The sequence below is a fragment of the Canis aureus genome, chromosome 25 (genome assembly GCF_053574225.1).
Source record: "Canis aureus isolate CA01 chromosome 25, VMU_Caureus_v.1.0, whole genome shotgun sequence".
NCBI lineage: Eukaryota > Metazoa > Chordata > Mammalia > Carnivora > Canidae > Canis > Canis aureus.
In genome coordinates this window covers 40,862,452-40,879,798 of record NC_135635.1, presented here as the reverse complement: position 1 = coordinate 40,879,798, position 17,347 = coordinate 40,862,452, and the positions used below count along the sequence as shown (strand labels likewise).

General features: G+C 44.2%; 1 protein-coding gene and 1 long non-coding RNA gene across 12 annotated transcripts in view; one reads left to right on the top strand and one right to left on the bottom strand.

The window, feature by feature from the left end:
- KCNA5 (potassium voltage-gated channel subfamily A member 5) overlaps window positions 1–17,347 on the top strand; it is a 43,651-nt gene that overhangs the window by 2,972 nt on the left and 23,332 nt on the right. For 5 of the 10 annotated variants that reach the window (XR_013364402.1, XR_013364401.1, XR_013364403.1 and 2 more), the window contains exon 2: window positions 15,393–15,633. The exons of 4 other annotated variants lie outside the window; for them this stretch is intronic. The gene's annotated coding sequence lies outside the window, so the exon portion shown is untranslated. Of the gene's footprint in view, window positions 1–15,392; window positions 15,634–17,264; window positions 17,283–17,347 lie in introns of those variants that run through there. One more of the 10 variants, XR_013364405.1, reaches the window with a different exon arrangement.
- The window catches only part of LOC144297373 (uncharacterized), an 81,485-nt gene continuing 71,208 nt past the window's right edge, over window positions 7,071–17,347 (bottom strand). Inside the window, exons 2-4 of one of the 2 annotated variants that reach the window (XR_013364408.1) lie at window positions 17,219–17,319; window positions 11,683–12,015; window positions 7,071–7,962 (exon numbers count right to left, since the gene is read on the bottom strand). This is a non-coding gene — a long non-coding RNA (uncharacterized LOC144297373). Of the gene's footprint in view, window positions 7,963–11,453; window positions 12,016–17,218; window positions 17,320–17,347 lie in introns of those variants that run through there. The other variant, XR_013364407.1, reaches the window with a different exon arrangement.

Below are 17,347 nucleotides of genomic sequence, written 5' to 3'. Positions count from 1 at the left end.
CAAACACCACCTTGACTGGGGTGGATTACTTGGAAAAGTAATGATTTGATGGTAAACTTCTTTCTGTTGGGACCCCTCTGTGCATCACAGAGGAGCAAATTCTGTTTGTCTCAGGCTGTTCCCGACATACTGCCTGATGCTGTGCTATCAGATGCAACTGCCAGCACGTGTGCGTGTGTGTGTGTGTGTGTGTGTGTGTGTGTGTATGCAGCTAAAAGGCAAGGGAAGATCAGACCCCCGCAGCCCCACAGCCACCTCTTGGGGCTGCAGTTCGGAGTTCTGCTTTGTCTGCAGGCTTTAAGCCCTGCTTCACAGGGCTCTCAACAGCTCTGTGAAACAAGCCTGATTCTCACAGACATAAAGCCTGTTCACAGAAGTGCAGTCCTGGTGTGAAAGTCACAGAAGAGTAAAGGAGGGAAGATTGCTCTATGTTAAACTCTCCCCCTCAACCATGGTGTGACAGAGAATGCAGAGCCTTTCTGGTGGACAGAGGCAGAAAGAAGGATTTGCCTGGCCACTTCAGAGGCTAGTTTCTACAGATTGTGGCCTTGTGCTGAGCAATCCCCAACTCAGAAAGAAACTCTTGGTTTTCTGTTCACTGGGTGGGTGGTTCATAGTAGGTATAACACTGGCTGCAATTTCTCTCTGGGATTAACTACGTTCCAGGGGGCTCCAGATTCCTTCTCTTGCTTTTGCTGCTAAATAATCTAAAGACCCGTTGTCTTACATCCACACCAGGGTGGGCCACAATCACACCTCCCCCACAACAACAGGGAGCTTGATGTTTGGCTCTGAGGGTGCATCCACATCCCCATGGGGTGAGAGAGGCTTTGCTAAATTGATGTCTGGGAACTGTGGATTTAAATAAGACGCCGACATGATAATAAAAGCCAGTGTCTGTGACTGCCTGGAGTCATTTCCAGTCAGGAACTGTTAACAGCAAATCTGAGGCGGAAACAGAAGAATTGTGCAGGCAGGGCTCTGTTGTTTTTCATTACATGCTGAAGCAAAAGAAGAACAGAGACTATTTATTTATAATTTACAATCTGCCTAAAAGCAGGGCATCTTGCCAAAGCTCAACTCCACAGACTCACCTCCAAGCCCTAATGTATGTCTTTAAAGCTAATGCATATAGTTCAGCACACACCTGGTGATTGGGACTGGATCCCCCTTCAGGCTCCACCCTCCTTTAAAGATAAAAGGGACATCATTATCTGAAAGTCAGTTCTTTTAGGCTCAGAGAGCAACACGCAGGTCTTAGATGTGTCTGGGTGCTCATAGGTTTTGGTCCAAATAGAACAACTGCTTCATTGAAATGTCCAGTAAGTGGCTTCCATCTAATACAAATCCTAAGCGAGAGAGGGAAGGAAAATAGACTGTTTATGTAGTTTACATGAAAGAAGGGGATACAGGGCAGGGTTATGAAGGGGGGCCCTCAGGGCAGTGCTGGAGGGGGTGTCGGGTACCCGAGTGGCCTGCTGCAGCCTCCCATCCCAGATTTCAGTGCCCCGATACCCGCCCTGGGGTACTGGCTGGGCACCCACCAGGCGGTTCAATGGTTTCAATATCTCTGTCTTCCTAGTCCACCTGTTGCCATGATTCCTGAAATAGGCTGTGCTGCTTCACTCCAGCTATCATCGTTTGCCTCTTCACATTGATGAATGAAAAGGAACCTTAATGTCAAAACTCTTACTCAGGCTATCTGAGATAAGGGTCCCTTCATGCTCTCCCCCTCTCCTCTTTTATGCTGTCATTGACTTTCCATAGCCTCCACCTTCCTGAGGAGATTAGATCAAGTGGCTTCAGCCAGGCTTTTTATCCAGATGTTGTGTCTTGGCTCCCACTGCAGGAAACCGGCACTGAGTTCCTAATCTACCAGCTCTGGCAACCAGAACTCAGAGAGCAGGGCTGCACTCTGCGTCATGCTCTTGTGGAAGGACAGCTTCTCTATTACAAAGCATCTGGCCCCTTCCTTTTCTCTACTTGCTGGTTTCTTCTCCTGTCCATATGCTTCCTGAACCCTAAGCAATGACAGATTCAAAAAACAAATAGTTTCACATGCTTTAAGAAACCCAGCTCCTTGATTTTCCCTGCCTGAAACACTCCCTGGAGGGGAAAATGAAACAGAGTATCAGCCCTAGAGGAATCTTTTCACAGAGCTGGCCTTTGAGTGATTCTAGTGTTAATGATAGAAGCACTTCTGGGCTTGGAGTGGACGGCACAAAGTGTTTCTCTTGGAGCAGGGACACCTTGCTCCAAGTGCCCTCCAGAAATGGCAGACTTGTGCACAGTGGAGTGTGACCCTGGGTGGTGTTCAAGTATTCTCTGCACTTGGACTTCAGCAGCACATGGCTACTCACCAGCTGCTCCAGGCCCAGCACTCCTTATTGTGCTGGGGTTGGGGAATACCAGAACACACGTCAGGATGTGGTCCCTGCCTTCTCACGCTTCCAGTCCCTCTCGAGAAGCAATCCTTATAAAACAAGCAAATCATGCAAGACAGCATGTGGTCAAGTGTCTTGGGAGTTCCCAAATAAAGTGTTATGGGTCAGGTGTGGAAGGGTGAGAAAGAATAGGGTAGAAAAGAGAAGCTTCTGGAGACCTGGGAGGTGGCTAGGAAGAGAGGAAGCAGTGGGAATGAAGGAGATGGGAGCAGTGGGTCAGACAGTGACTGCCCTGTCCTATCACCATCATTCTCAGGTGGTGTCCAGAGTTAAAGGCTGCTCCCAGCACTACAGTCGGAGTTCCAATTTTGCCATTGACAGGGACACTCAGCGGTTGTTCAGGGCAGAGGCTGGCAAAAGTTCTGAAAAGGGCCAGAGAGTAAATACTGTAGTTTGGAGGCCTAGAAGGAAATGGAAACTCCTACCATAGGTACGCACATAACTATTTAAAATATAGTCATTTAAAAATGTCAAAACCAACCTTAGCGCAAGAGCTGCACATCTGTCTCTTATTGGTTTATCTGTCACACAGAGGGTGCCTCCTGGGCATCCAGTCATGCCTGTGATGCCTGACCTGGCTCCCTGATTTGATTTTACCCCATTGAATTTGGTGTTTCTTGCAAATGCTGCTCCCTGGCTTAGAGAAGGTCTCTCATGCTAGGATTTCCTAGAGCAGGGAAGGCCTTATTAAGAAGATGTTACTCACTTCTACATCCTTAGGAAAATTAGACTGTGCTAGTGGCTATGGGAAAGGCTGCCCTGCTTTGAGGGAGGAGGAAGAAAATGCCAAATTGGAACCTCTGCCTAAGACTCTGAGCAGTGGGTTTTCCGCAAGCTGTGGGTGGAAGTGGGCCCACACTGCCAGAGGTTGGGCCTTCTTCTCCTTCTGGTCCTTAGTCTCTCCCTGGACGTGACATCATACAGGGAGGGAGTCCTTGGGATACACCCTCTCTCCCCTCTTCACCTGACTCTTCTCTGGCAATGGGCTCTGGGCTTGTGTGTCCCTTGCGTATGCATGGTATGCATATGGTATGCACATGTATAGGAGTGTGCATGATGGGGGAGCTGTGACACAGCCTGGAGTGAATCAACTTCAGAACACAGGCCTCAGACAAAGCCAGATGCTTGTTACCTGCCCTTTTAATTGCTATTTATTTTCTCATGTCAAACTTTGCTCCATGTCATGTTCAGCTGGCAGGAACCTTCCAAGTAATCTGGTCTGTCCTGCTTATTTTACAAATGAGCAAACTGAGACCCAGAGATAAGAGGTGATTTCCTCAAGGTCACACCCAGAGTAAAGTAAAGTAGGACTGGCATTGTCTTTCCTGACTCCTAGGTTGGATTTCTCCTTGTGTTCCATTCTACTGTTTTGGCATGAAAATTCTCAATCTGCCTCCTACCCTGCCTTCCTGAGCACATCCCTGCCACATTAGTTTATGTTTACCCAGTCTGCCTGTGAGGGCTGCCTCCTGGGTATCCAGTCATGCTTGCAAAGCCCTGATTTGTTTCCTGTGATTTGATTTTGCTCAATTCTACTTACACTTATTACAAATGTCAAGCCTCTATGGGCAATGGAGGTATAGCACTGTAATAAACAGGCTCCTATAGACAAGATCTCATTGTCTAGGGGCGGGGAACTGAAACATCTGTAATCCAGTGTCCCTGATACTATCATTCATTCATTTGTTCATTCACTTATTCGTTCATTTATTCAACAATATTATTCAACCAATATTTCGTTTGTGGCAGCACCATGCTATGCTCTGGGAATAACTGCCAAGGGACCTTCCCTGATTGGTTTTCCAGTCTAGTGGGGGAGAATCAACAATCAAGTAAGCAAATGAATATTTTGCTAAATCATTTGGAAATTGTGGGCCATTGGGGAAATGAGCAGTGTTGTGACTAGAGGAGAGAGAAGCATGGTTCAAGAAGAGCAACACATGAGGGAAGAAGGAGAAAGCACAAAATAGGGTGAAGAAAGGGGGACAGGGGAGTGGGGACCATGGGAATACCAGGAGGGAGTGAGTGTATGTTTTCCTAGAGAAGTGCAGGGGTGGAGACCTCAAGGCTGAGTGCCAGGGGAAAGTGAAGTCCCCCTGGACAGCTCCAGGCAGGATTGTCAATCCCAGCACCACCTACCACTGAGGAACAGGAATGTGGCCCTGCCATTTCAGGCAACACAGTCGAAAGAGATGCAGTGGGACCATCTCACCAAGAGAAGCACAATGCAAATTTCTTCTGGAAGGCCAATGATGGGTTCAGACACGAGTTTTAAAAATTAGTGGGGGTGGGTAGGGAAAAACCCTCAGATATCCCCTTAATTGCTTGGTCAACTAACAGGAGACCCTAGTAGATTTTTGAGTCTGTGCTAAAAAGCAGGTATGACCACTCTGAGACTGTGGTCTGAGGTCAGCCCCACATGAGAGGTAGGGAACAGAGAGGAAAGAAGCCCTAGACACCTATAGTTTCTCATAACTATTCAAAGAGCAGGAACAGTAATGGTAAAACCTAGGAGGGGATGTAGTGGGATCAAGAAGAGAGCATGGTGGGAGAGCCAGACTTCTGTGTGCAAAGCCTGTGATTGCCTAGACATTCAAGATAGCCCCACTGGCACCTGGACAGTGAAGTCGGCTTGGATGCCCTTGAGCATGCTCCTCTGTGGTTCTTTCAAGACTGAAGGGCTCTGGAGGACAGTAGGGTTTCCCCTTGCAGCCTCCCCACACTCTTTCCTTCTTCTGGGAGGCACTGGGTCTCCTTTCTCAGTGTGAGAACCCTCCTTTGGGAGAAGTGGAGAGGTGTAGATGGTAAAGGAACTGAAGACAAGCACTGGCCATTGAGGTGGATTGCCCAGTATTTCCCTCTTCTCACCACATTCTCTATATCCTCTCTCATGCATGTCCTCTGTACCCAGGAGAAGTTACTTCTGTCTCCCACAGTGTCCTCTATCTGCTGGCACAAGCCAACAGTCCTGGGTACTGTGATGGAAACAGGAATGAAACCAATTCTGCTCTCAGGAAACTCAGAGACTCCTGTGGGCAGGCTATACCTGCCTGAACATAAGCAGATACCTGCAAAAAATCATAACTAAAAAAAAAAAACTAAAAATAAAACCAAAGAATCAGCTAAAAATGCCCTTAAGAAATACAATTGCACTTAAAGGTTTGGGGGATCGATCTAAACCCAGCAGAGTTATTTGAACCAGGGTTTCTAGAAGTGATCCAGAGCAGAGTGAGGGAAAGGGCATTAATTTAGTGCCTCTTAGTATAAGTCATCACCATCCTCCTGCCCCATGAGCCCTCCTGCCAAGTCCTACAACCCTGTCTTGTCCCATGTAACTCTAGCCCTCGGGCCCAGTCAGAGATTCTCTGTCAGGTTGCGAGCTGGCTGCTCACAGCACATGACATCTTGGGTCTGGCCACCACTGTCAGCTCCTTGCACATGGCCTTTGCATACATCAAGCCATGCACTCCAGTATAGTGAGAGATCAGTAATAATCTGCTAAATGTTCACTTCTACATAGAAAGAATGAATTTGCCTTTTGATTTTCTTGTTTTCAGTTTTATAGTGATCTTTCTTCTAAAACATCTGAAGACTACTTTTAAGAGTCCTCGACTTCATTTTTTTTTTTTTTTTTTTTTTGGTGGTGCGTAAATTGTGTTCCAATGCAAGGCCTGCTCTTTTGGAACTTCTACGTGCCTATAATGTAACACCATTGCAATGGAATATTTATTGTAATTTTACAGGTTGCTGCAATAACAAAACTGAAGATTTATACAGCAGCTTTACTCCAAGAAGTGCAAACATCTGTCCCTCTGGCATGTATTATAAACAACTGAGATCACTAAGACCTGAATGGGTACCTCTTAGTAATCCGTGCCAGTCAGAGGAAACATGGCTTGTTTTCTTCCCTAGCTGATTAAATTTTCTATTACTGCAATAATCTGCATTTTTAAAAAGGATGTCACATGAAAAATTGAAGAAAGCGATCCCAAGCACAGTCCCTTGTGCTTAGGTGGCCAAGGCATCCAATTGCCAGGAAGTACAATTGACCCCTAACAACATGGGCTTGAACAGCATGGATAGATTTATACATGGAAATTTTTTTATACATACAGTACAGTCCTATAAATGTATTTTCTCATCTTTATGGTTTTCTTAATATTTTATTTTCTCTGGCTTACTATTATAAGAATACAGCATATAGTGCATGTAACATACAAAATATGTGTTAATCAACTGTTCATGTTATTGGTAAGACTTCTGGTCAACAGTAGGCTATCAGTAGTTAAGTTTGGGGGGAGTTGAAAGTTATATGCAGATTTTCAATGGCATGGAAGGGTGGTGCCCCTAACCTCCATGTTGTTCAAGGGTCAACTGTATTTCTTACAGAATATCTAGGTTGGACAACTGATCATTGTTTATGCTTCTGTTCCTCTATTGTTCTCTCTATATAGTGTACACATTATTATTATATTGTTATTTTTTGTTGTTTTTCTTCTTTGGTTGTAGTAAAGTCACCTATAAATTCCATGTCCTTTGGACACCAGTTTTAAATTAGAGTCTGGGATGGCCATAGTATGCTTCCCATGGTCTTTCTTTTTGCCTTTCATGTCTGCCTCCATTCAACCTACTTGGAACTTTTAAATTAATCTCTCTGGAGGACAACACATATGATCAAGTCATTTAAGGACTACTAAACAGAATAATACCATCCCTTTGACCTGATGTGGAAGTTCTCCTTAATGTGATATTTAGATTTTCCTTTTTCAACCTTTTCTTTCTCTACATAATGTACCCTCCAAAGACCCTCAGACCTTGTAGCCAAATGGATAAAGTTATGTTCCTGGGTGACACCCAGCAGAGTGCCTCAGTCATCCTCTTGGTTGGAATACCTGACTCTTACTTTTATCTGTTGAAATTCTACTCCTACTTCAACGAACAGCTCAAATGCCTTCTCCTTAAAGGAGCCAACTTCAGTTCCTCCAGCCCACAGCCATTTCCCTTCTTTAGTATTCCTATCATAAATACATCTGCCCCAACCTTGGTGGTTCTTTACCTACCTTCCTTCCTTCTGAGTAGGAACTGGCTGCCATCTTCCAATTCATCTTGATGCCTAGAATTAGCCTGGAATCCAGTGGGCACTCAATAATATGGCTTTCTGGGCTGCATTGACTCCTCTTCTGACATTTTGCATGTACCCTAGGAGTAGGTTCCAGGCCTCCTAAGACACTGTGCATATATATGAGCTTCATCATAATCTCCATATATAATGTGTTGATGAGGCACCTGCTATGGTTATGGAGCTGGGTTAAGTCCTTGGCATGCTGCTTTGCAATGCAATAAAATATAGTCACTTTGAGCCTCCCACAATGAATGTTGTAGAGTGGTCACTGATACATTTTTTTGCATCTAGGAAGCTGTGGGAGATTGGCCTGCATTTTCAATTGTCATTGTTCTGCCTTCACTCACCATGTGTGTAGTCCAGGTTGATGAAGACATCCAATGTGAGCTGGCTCTCCTAGAATTAGAAAGATGGAACATGCTCTGGATGAGGATCTGGGGGAGTGTTTCAGAGCTGAGGAAGAGCCATAGGGTGGGAATGAAAGAGAGGATTTGGCTGAGGGACAAGGTGGAAGACCGGAGAAGTTGTCACTGTGGGTAAAAAACTGTTGGTGAAAGTGACTATACATCAGATCTGCCAAGGACAACCAATGTACACCTGTTGTTGAACGATGAAATCTTACTATTTCCAGCACTCCATCTCCCTTACTCCCAAAATGCCTGACGCTGGAAGATTATTAAACGGTCGCCCAAGTGCAAGTGGGAGGTGAGGGGAGTGGTGACTGTCTCTTCTTCCATCAATATCCACTGTCATTTCCATGGGAAGCCTTGGATTGCTAGGTTGGTTGACTGTCATACCAGTAGCAATAGTGCCTACAGGGCCAAGTGTAATGAGACCATCATACATTTTCTGAGCTGTGCTGTGCTAGCTGCTGGAATTTAGGCATACATAAGACATTAGGGTGTTCTGTGTGGCATTTAATCTGTCCTCAACCCCAGTCTCATACAATATAGTTGTCTAATTCCTGGCCCAGGACTGGGTAAAATCTTTAGACATCTTAAGCACTGAAAATAATATGATGCTCCCTCATATGTAATTCAAAATAAAAGCAATACTAACCAAAGCATAAATTTAAGAAAGTTCCCAAAAGTTCTAATATTTTCCTTGATGCTTTTACTGAAATATCAAATAATTAAAAAAAATTTTTTCAATGTCACCTCTTGAGCTAGTGCCCTCAGTTCAGGTTACCTCTTTTTGTTGGATAATCTGACTCTGACCAATCCCCTCCCAGCCCTCAGGGGATCCCCATGCTTCCTTGGCCACATCACTAGGCCCAATTATGGGTATAGGCAGTTCTGTCTGGGTGGCTTTTCCAAGTGGGAAATGGATTCCAGATGTTGACAGCTGGAGGCCACCAAACCAGACCTGGATCTGAGTGGAGCATGGAATTTCCCAGAGCCACATTGAAGCCTTTGTTCTGCAGCTTTGAAAGGGTTGCTCTGATGCCATCCCCAGCAAGACAGGGTTTGTTAGGTCTTTTCTGGGAAAACTCCAAGAGGGCAATGTTGAGGATTAAGTCTCTGCTGTGAATTAGTGATCACCCCTTTCTGATGCTGTGTCTAGACCACCCTCACGCTGTGGGCAGCAGAGGGGCTATATAGTGTGGACACTGAATTTCAGAGACAAACCTGGAAAAAGGAACAATGATGGGATCATGATGAAAAAATGTTGAATTGTTTGATAAACAGTATGAATGAAGTCTAACCATGAATTCATTAGAGTTTTCTAAAGCAAATTTTATGTACAGACCTTCTGACACCCAAATAATAAATGTTCAACATTTGTGTGCTACTCAGACTCAGTTCTTTGAGTTGATGGATATCAAATGTCAAATTCCCACTGAACTTTAAGTGGCATGCAGTCACTCATACTTTGGTATGAACTAGTTAAATGCAACTTAGTTATAATCTCACAGCCTAGAAAATGGGAGTTTAAGCAGAAGGTTGTGTAGAGGGAGGCAGAGTCTGGCAGTGGAATGCTGGATGGTAGATGGATTAAAGAATTGTTGGGGGCAGCCCAGGGGCTCAGCGGTTTAGCGCCACCTTCAGCCCAGGGCATGATCCTGGAGACCCAGGATGGAGTTCCACGTCAGGCTCCTTGCATGGAGCCTGTGTCTCTGCCTCTCTTTCTCTCTGTGTCTCTCATGAATAAATAAATAAAACCTTTAAAAAAAAGAATTGTGGGGAATGAAGAATTTAGGGCCTCCAGATAGCAGCTGGGGAATGTGCTGTACCCCAAGAGGCTGAAGGTAGGGCTGGGATATATGGGCCACAGGTGGAAGAGGGTCAGGAAGGCATAAAGAGAAGCCACAGGGCCAGTGTATGGGGGGGTAATGAGTCAGTCAAGCATTTGGTTAAACGAGAGGTTTGGAGGCAGGTAGATCTGAGTTGGAATCCTAGTTTTGCCATTTATCAGCAATATGACCAAATGCAAGCAATTCCCTTCTAAATGTCTTGCAGTCTTTTCCAATGATAAACTAGGAATAATAATATGGCCTTCTTTCAGAGTTGTCATGGGCAAATATAATAAACAACATAGATGTTTGTTAGGCAGTAAACCCTCAGCAAGGGTCATTTTTTTGTTGTTATTGCCATGTGAAATTCCAGAAGGGAGCTTAGAACAAGCCCTGCCTCTTCCAAGTGGGAGCAATGTAAAATTCATTTCAGCAATGTTTATTAAGCACTAATATCTCCCCTGTTGGGCTAGGGCTATAACATGTAAAAAGATGAATTAGAAGGAATTATTTGTCCACAATCTGTGAAGCAGCCCAAACTAAGTGCACAAATGACAAAAATGGATACAGGAATCAGGTGTTTGGAATGGATTTGAAGGATGGTGGGATGTACACTGGTAGAAAAAGTGGCAGGAGATCCAGGAGGAAGCCTTCGTTTGAGCAGAGGTACATGGGTAGAATTCCTGGGGCCATGAGTGGACCCTCAGTGCAGCAGAGCAAAAATAAGACTGTCCGGGCCCACTGTACGAGAAGCCCTAAATGTGTGACTGGCTCTCATCTTATCTCAGCTTTGTTTCCAGCATAGATCTGAGAACTGGGCTCTTTCCTGACCATCACAGGGCACTACACAAAAATTTCTTGTGAACTGATGAGCTACACAGGAGGAAAGAAAATGTCATTTATTTTACTGTTTGATTTGTCCAACCTCAAAAACTAAACTCTCTCAGACTGCCTCTCATCTCAGACAAGTGGCTATTTGGTTGGATATTGGAAAATGTGTGAGTATTTGGGTGTAGCTATGTGCCAGGTGCATTTACTATATGGATTCCAACAATCCAAAGCCTGAAGCACATAGGCTTCATCTCTGTAGCCCTCCTAGAAATTAATGAGGTAAAAGATCACGTTGACAATCGATCATTCATTCGCTCATGCCTACATGCATCACGGGATAGGAAACCAACAGGTCCTGAAATGGACCACCAGGGTTTGCACTGTCACTCTAGCTTATTTTCTATGAAACATCTTTGGGTCTATCATGAAGGGATTGCAGTACCTTACCCATATGGCAGTTGTGAGAATTGAACGAACAGTGCATGGCAGGTACTCAGTCCATTCCCTGTCATGTAGTAAATTGTGAATAATGTGACACATCACTATCATTCAGCATCTTCTATGTATCAGGTGCTAAGCTTAGTGCTATGAATAAAATGTAGCCCTCGACCAAGAGACCTAGAGTCCATTCTAGTATCCTTTGTGTTTCTCCAGCATTTATAGGCAGCTCCCTACTGGAAGGAATTTCTTTTTTTTTTTAATTTATTTTTTATTGGTGTTCAATTTGCCAACATATAGAATAACACCCAGTGCTCATCCCATCAAGTGCCCCCCTCAGTGCCCGTCACCTAGTCACCCCCACCCCCCGCCCACCTCCCTTTCTACTACCCCTTGTTCGTTTCCCAGTGTTAGGAGTCTCTCATGTTCTGTGTCCCTTTCTGAAATTTCCCACTCATTTTTTCTCTGGAAGGAGTTTCTAAGCATCTCTTCTCTTATATCTTAGCTCTTTTGACAAATTAGTCACACCACCTCTTCAGAAAGGCTTTCTCTGACCTCCTGCCCCTTCAGCTCCATCTACCTGTCTTTCATCTAATTTCGTTTATAGCACTCACCATTTCTGAACTTGCTTCTTTCTTCTACTGGAATGTAAGCTCTATGTGAACTAGGACCTTGTCCGACTCATCCACTCTCTGTACCCCAGGCGCACAGCAATGTGTAATAAATATTTCTAGGCTGGCTGACTGCTGACTGAAGGCTCGCAGAAGGTCTTGGGTAATGCAGATTTGACAGGATAACTATATTTTAAATTGTTCCTTGAGGACAGAGGCCATGTTTTTTTCTGTTATCTTCCTTGGCTCCCGATAGAGTTCTGAGCACATAGTAAAGCATGATAAATACTTGTTGGTTGACTGATTGAATCAACAGCAACAAGAGAGAAGGCATACCTAGATGGAGAAAAGAGAGTAATAAGATTATTGGTCTTAAAGACCGAAAAAAAAAAAAAAGGCATAGGAAGTTATTTCTAGCATAAGGGGAGGTTTTATTATTGTGCTGTGGTAGGGACAAGTGGATTTATAGTAATTTTTTACTATTTATAAATTCTAAAATACGGTACATGGGCTTATATAAGAAATCTGGAAGTTTCACAATTTTCCATTGCTTTGAAATAGAAGTGACTTCCATATACACTAGCATCCCCGGCCCCACCCCCTCTGGGGTCTACGTGACATTTACAAATCATTTATCTGCATTGAACTCCCAAGAGCTTGCCCTGCCATTCTCTTAAGATGTTAGCTGACATCGCTGACAAGGGAAGTTGGGATGTGTTTTGACAACCAAGTGGTTTCCTTAGCAAGCTGCTGGTGTTCTCAGGCAGCTCCACAGAGAAAGCTCTGGCTCTCAGATCAAGAGTGTAACTCTCAAGGGCTTCCCTTCTCAGAAGCACACATCGACTTCATCCTAAGAATGTTATATGGATTTGTCTCCAGGCTCTGTGAAGCTGGCTTGTCAATTGAGTACAAAGCTGGTCTCAGGCCTCATCACCTTTATTTTACTTAAGAAAAACCAATGAACTTATAGCAAAACACCCAGAGACCCCCTCAAAATATTTTCTGAGTCCATTCTAAAAACTCAGAAGTAAGCCACCATGGTGGGGGGAGTACAGTAAAGACACCGTGAGTCAAATTGAGTCAGATGAGATTTAGGAATTCAAGGTACTAGGCACTACTAATACTACTAGCTTCTACTTACTATGCACCTACTGTGTCATGCTTCATGGCAGACATTTTATATGCAGTATTCCCAATCATAGGAAAAACTTCCCAGCTTGTAGAGACAAGAAAATTTAGAGAAATCACACAGTTAATAACTGGCACAGCTAAATTTAAACCCATACTCTCTGCCTCCAGACTGTGTGTCTCTTTCCACCCAGGAAGCTGGGTGGTTGAGGGCTGACTGTGTAGGAGCAAAGATCCATGTTGGTAAGTGGTCAAGGTAAAGCAATGAAGACCTACCTTCAGGCTAGTACAGGATTTGAAAAGTTGGAAAAGAAGAGCCAGGTCAGGGAAGAGCAGAGCTCAGTAGCAGGAGGGGAAATTATGACCACAAAATTCTGGAGGTAAGTGTGTAAAATGCACTGAGAAGAGAGTAAGAGTTTGTTTTTGCTTGAGCCGAAGGTATGTGAGTATCTGAGAAGGTTCATGGGAATTGTAGGAGCCCAATTTGGGAAGATAAGTTGAGGCCAGCTGCGGTAGGCTTTGAACAGCTGATTCAGGAGCTTGGGACTCATTCTATACCATAGATGAGGGCCACTATGGAGGTTTTCAAGATGAGGGAATTAGGGTTCCTGGGTGGCTCAGTTAGTTAAGTGTTTGCCTTGGGCTTAGGTCATGATCCCAGGGTCCTGAGACTAGGCCCTGAGTGGGGCTTCCTGCTCAGCAGGGAATCTGCTTCTCCCTCTCCCTCTGTCCCTCCCCCTGCTTGTGTGCATGCTCTCTCTCTCTCTCTCAAATAAATAAAACCTTGAATAAAAATAAAAAGAAGAGATAATTACCTGATAAAACTGATATTTTAAGGAGACAGATAAGGAGGGCTTGTAGGAGATCTGGGGCAATGACGTTCAGCCAGGGCAGAGGCCTGAGAGTGTTCCCAGGTCCCTACTGGCTTTTCTGTCTGAGAACCATTTTCTTTCCTCTCTGCTTATCTCCATTTCAGCACAGCTGCTCATGTCCTCCCATAGTAGTCAACACAGCTCTGCCCTTCCTATGTGCTCTGCCCAGCTCCTGTTAGGCCTGTGGCCTGACTCCCTTAGGCTGGGGCACCACCACTATGTCTAAGGTTGCCTGGCCATGCTGGGCCTCAGCAGATCTCCTTGGCCCGAGGGAAGCCTGCCAATGCATTGCCACCAAAAAGGGTTACACATTTTTTGCTTTCTTGCTGAAAAATGCCATTGGGCATTAGAGAAATAACTTGGATGTTGTAGAACAAATTTATTTCCTTTATCCCACTTAGGAAAGATGGGAAGATGGTGCATCTTGTTTTAAATGGAAGACCAACATTACATATTCCATAATATCATACCTGACTTTTGCTGAAACGTTGTCCATGAGGAACAGATAAAATATCATGATTTTTTCCCCTGCAATGTGGTCAGGATTCCTGGAAAACATAGTTACTTTTGCTTGAAAAATATCAGTTCGCTGATTGTGGGCTGCTATAAGCACCCCAGGCTCAGGTGACACACTTATGGCAGATTTTAAGTGATTTATGGGTGTGGAGAAGGGAAAAAAGAATTCTGAGGTCTCTTCTCTCTTTGGGTCTTAGACACTTATGATCAGTTATCTACTGCCAAAGATCTTCATGATTTATATCCTGATTCCTTTAACAATGTCATTGCCTAGTATAATAATCAGGACCATGTTGTTTTAGAGACACTAACTTCTAGATATGGTAGTGTCTTTGTTGAAAAATTATAGTTAAAGAATTTTTTTTTGCTTAACTGTCAAAACTACCTCCTTGGATAAGTATAAGGTATTACACATCTATTCCTGTGTCTTACAAAGAGCAAAATCAAAACTTCTCCTTCAGCTACCTCCATCTACAAGCAAGCTGTAGTTAGCTCGTAGTTACTGAGTATTTATATTGCCCAAAGTCTGTCTGAAGTGTGGTACATGTATTATCCCATCTAATCCTCAGAACAACCGTATGGTGCAGTAGTATAAGTCTTTTACCACCATTGAGAACTATAAAATGAGATAGCAATATTTGACTAGGGCCCGTAGGAAATAAGTTTCAGAGCCAGGATTTAAAACCAGGCAGTGGGCTCTGGAGTAGTGCTGAACTAATCTTTTTTTCTATAGTTTAAGCTTATTCTTTCTTGCTGTGTCAGCAGTGAAGATTAAATCATCCATTCAACAAATATTTATCTAGTGCTTAGTCTTTTCTAGGCTAGGGCAACCTGTATGGTCTCTGACTTTATGTAGCTGGGTCTAATGAGGGAGAAAGACACTGATCAAATAATCCTACAAATCTATTTGAAATTGCTTCTGTGAAAAAGCAAAAGGCACTGAAAGAGATGAAAATGCATAATAGGATGATTTTGCTGGTTGGGTAGGTATGAAATGGAGGTCTGAAACTACAAGACCCCCCCCCCCCCCATGTGACAAGGCCCTGCAAGGTTTTTTGTTCCTACAATAGCTAAGGACTCTGTGACCTAACCTCAACTTTGGGAGCCTTGGGTCGGAAGGAGAGAAGAATAAGCAGGAGAGTGTTATGCCTCCTCCAGGCAGCTTCTCTTATTCCCTTTACTACCTGCCTTTTCCAGCCCTGAACTGAGCCTTTGAGAGCGTGAAGCAGGTGGGCCTCCTAGCAGTCAGCCGGAAAGCTTACTCCTTCCTAGTATAAGAATTCAGCATCAGAACTTCGTTGGTGGAAGAAAGTTCTTGAAAAGAGTCACCCACATCCACTCTGCTGAGAGAGGAATCAGTGTCAGGCATGCAGACCTCAGGGGAGAAGAGGATGGACCCTCCATGGGAACTGGGATCCCAGTGGCAGATCCTACAGAGGTAGATTTTCTATGTTTGCCTGGTATGCTTTCTATGGTGAAGTGAGGACAACATGGGTCCCCTGATATCACATCACCTCCAAAGATTGGTGTGAGTGTCACCACACACATCCACTGGAGAGCTCTGGAGGCTCAGGGACCACACAGGTGATATCTGAAGTGTTGTACCATCTGAGCATAGTGTGCTAATTGAAGAGAGGATGGAGAGGTATTCTCTGTCAGTAGCCTCTAAAGACCCTTGATGGTGGGGCTTTTCTGCCTAGATCCTTGAGTCCTTGTGTCCTAGCCCAACTGACATAATTGGCATCAGTGACACAGAAAATGGGCAATTAAGGAAAGGAAGCTGATCGACCCAAACCAAAACTTTACCAAAAAGGAAAACTTGGAAAGAAAGAAAAGGGAGATGGCAGTGTGAGAAGAGGAGACTAGCTCAGACTCTCTGAGGGAGTAGTTGAGCAGTGCTTGAGGGGCTTCTATGGCCTGCTATGGGCCTGCTATGCCCCCTGTCCCCACACTTCAGGGGCAAGCTACTTTGCAAGGTCCAGAGTGTGAGGTTATGAGTTGCACAGACTATCAGCCTCTCCAAGATCAGGGCCAAGACTAACAACCGAGGCAGGGCACAGGAGTTCAGGGTTGACCAGAGGGCCAGCCTCCAGTGTATCAGCCCTAGTGACTGGCATTTCCTCCAAGACCCACAGCCAATGTGACTCCATCACCCTGAGAGTACATGGTAGAGGGTTTCTGCCAGCCACACTCTCTTCTGAACAATCAGGATGCAAAAAACTAATAATAATGAAGAACTGATTGGTATAGTATTCCTCCACTTAAGGGAAACCCTATTAGAATAGATGGAAACAAAAAGAGATTTCCATTCAGTTAAGATGCTGAACGAAAGGTGGCATAGTTGAGTTAGTCCCACACATAGAGTTAGAAGATGAGAGTTCACATCCTAGTGTTGCCGCTTATTAACTAGCATCCTCATGCAGTCTCTTAAGCCATATTTCAAATCCCTTGGTTATAAAATGGACCTAATACTATCTGCCTTATAGGGTTGTAAATATTTCATAAATGACAGAATACATTTTGCAAGTAAAAGAGGTCACTTCCATTAACCTGAAAATCAATGAAGTAAAAACAGTAAGTGGGATGAGTTTATTTCCCCTATACTGTTACAAGTCTGGAACCGCTTGTCACATTGCATTCCATGTGAATGGCTTTACAGAAGCATGGTGAATGGGGTAGAGGCAATGCATTGGTGTCAAAGCAGGTGGAAGGAAGTCATATTTAAATGAAAAGGATTTTAGTACACAATTCTAGTGTATATTGCATGAAGCTATTAAAGCAGCAAAATATTAATATGAAGTATCAGTAAGAATAGGTTATATTATGCTGTAGTAACAAAATAGCCCCCAATCTCAAAGGCATAAAACACAAAGGTTTATTTTTTCCTCATGTTACTTATCCATCATTGGATAGCAGGGAGCTTTGTTTATTCCAGTAACACAAAGCCCAAGGGTAACAAATAACCCATGCTGGAGTAGAGGTGAGCTCTGAGGAGACTTGCCTCCATAGTCAAATGTTCTTACCTGGAAGTGTGATGCAGTTCTCTCACTCCCCACTCTCACTGGCCAGAACTAGTCATGTGACTGCAGCAACCCACAGCTGGCCCAGAAATAACAATTCTTCCCTGAAGGAAAAGAGCCAAAAAATGGGAA